The sequence below is a fragment of the Propithecus coquereli genome, unplaced genomic scaffold, assembly GCF_000956105.1.
Source record: "Propithecus coquereli isolate 6110/MARCELLA unplaced genomic scaffold, Pcoq_1.0 Scaffold27, whole genome shotgun sequence".
NCBI classification, from domain to species: domain Eukaryota; kingdom Metazoa; phylum Chordata; class Mammalia; order Primates; family Indriidae; genus Propithecus; species Propithecus coquereli.
In genome coordinates, this window is record NW_012148285.1 from 2,661,687 (window position 1) to 2,663,766 (window position 2,080).

The 2,080-nt window shown below is 43.3% G+C and overlaps 1 long non-coding RNA gene across 1 annotated transcript in view; it reads right to left on the reverse strand.

Moving 5' to 3' along the window:
- Nucleotides 1-1,468: 1,468 nt before the first annotated feature.
- The window catches only part of LOC105813020, a 17,969-nt gene continuing 17,357 nt past the window's right edge, over nucleotides 1,469-2,080 (reverse strand). The window contains exon 3 of the long non-coding RNA XR_001137638.1: nucleotides 1,469-1,519. This is a non-coding gene — a long non-coding RNA (uncharacterized LOC105813020). The remainder of the gene's footprint in view (nucleotides 1,520-2,080) is intronic.

Genomic DNA, 2,080 nt, shown 5'->3' on the forward strand with positions numbered 1-2,080 from the left:
AGATAATCAGCTTGATTCTAATATCCAGATGGAAGGGACACAGTGAGACTCACCCCATGACCAGCTGTTTCTTGTCGGTGAGCATTTTGGGCGCTGAATAGAGCCCCAACCCCAAACACCAGCCCCATGCTCTGTCTATATACCCTGTCACCTTCACCTCTCTGGGCTTCTAGATTCCTCTATTAAAACAAAAATGCTTTCTTGGGAATAAATTTAACAAAAGATGTGCAAATCTTCTCCATGGAAGACTATGAAACATTGTTGAGAGAAATTAAAGAAGATCTAAATAAATGAAGAAATGTACCATGTTCATGGATTGGAAGATTCAATATTGTTAAGATATCAATTTTCTCAAATTGATCTACAGACTCAATGTGACCCCAATTAAAATTCCAGAAGGCTTTTTTTTAAATAAATTGGCAAGTGGATTCTAAAATTTAAATGGACATAAAAAGGACCTAGAATAGCCAAAATAATCCTAATAAAGAACAAATTAGAGGATTTACACTAGTCAATTCTAAGGCTTACAATAATTAATCCCACCGTCATTAGGATATACAAATAGCATCAATGGAGGAGAAAACAGAGTACAGAAATAGACCCACATATCTATGGCTAATTGATTTTCAACAAAGTTACCAAGGTAATCCAATGGGGAAAGAAAAATCTTTCCAGCAAATGGGCTAGAACAACTGTCCATTCATAAGGGGAAAAAATGAACCTCAACTCCTTACATCAGCCAAAACTTAAATAGAAATAGACTCTAGTTACATGAGTATATATATATATTTGTTAAAATGTATTGAGCTGTGCATTTAAAATACAGGCATTTTAGCCAGGCGTGGTGTAGTCCCAGGCTACTTGGAAAGCTGAAGCAGGAGGCTTCACTTGAGGCCAGGAGTTTGAAACTGCAGGGTGCTATGATCACACCTATGAATAGCCACTGCACTCCAGCCTAGGTGACATAGTGAAACCCTGTCTCTAAAAGAAATATATATGTACGTGCATGTGTGCGTGTGCGTGCGCGTGTGCACGCGCGTTTTATTGTAAGTGAACTATAATTGAAAAAAAGGAGCCCCAGAAAGAAAGGAATGAAGAAAGGCAGAATACAAGAAGGAAGTGGGGGAGGGAAGAAGGGCCATCATTAATTATTTGAGGGGTGGAAAATCACCCAAGTCAAACACCACTGGTGTCCCCAGTAGGCCACAGCAAACTGCTCTCACCAGGGACCAAGCTGTGCTCAGGATCACCCCAGGACCCTGAGACTATCTGAGTGTGCTCCCTGATCAATTCTCATCACCTGCAGGACAGCACACTCCGTTCTGCAGAGACAGCCCAGCTGCAATGCTGTCCTGCTTGCTGAAGAATGGGCTCTGCTGAGCTATGGCCTGTCTGCTCTGGGCTGGCCCACCCCTGCACAGGTCCCGCAGTCTGGGTACACTCCCTTTGAGGTTATCTGAATACTCTGCTTACCAAGCAACTTTGTGATGCCAAGTTTTCCTCAAGTGTAGATTTTCTGCTGCAAGAGAGAAATAATATTTAGTTACCCTGGCAGTTCTAGTTCTCAACTTAAATCAATAAATTGACATTTGATTTCACATTTTATAAACAATTTGTTTTAAGCCATAAAGGAGGCCATGTCAGAGAGGAGTGAGGGACATGACGTAGGGAAGAGCAAAGGGCCTCCAGCGCTGAGAAGAAGGCCCTAATGTGGCCCCCAGGTCAGGATACTCTGAGCAATGAATATTCGTCTCCTTGTCCAAAGGCACTTAGCACTGTGTGGGTTAAAACCATCAAATCATGGCATTTTTTACATGGTTCAACCTAGTAGACCATCTAGTGATTGCAAGACTCTCTGTGCAGCACTGGAGACCTAGGTCCTGATGTGTCTGGCTGGCACTGGGCAGCAGGGCATATTCAGAAAACAATAATAGACAGTATGAGTCAATAGATGCCGAGTGTCGTACCAGTGAGGGTGAGGGTGACAGATCATGAATGCTGTGGAAGTTTAAATAGCAGAGACTGGCCGGGCGCGGTGGCTCACGCCTGTAATCCTAGCTCTCTGGGAGGCCGAGGCGGG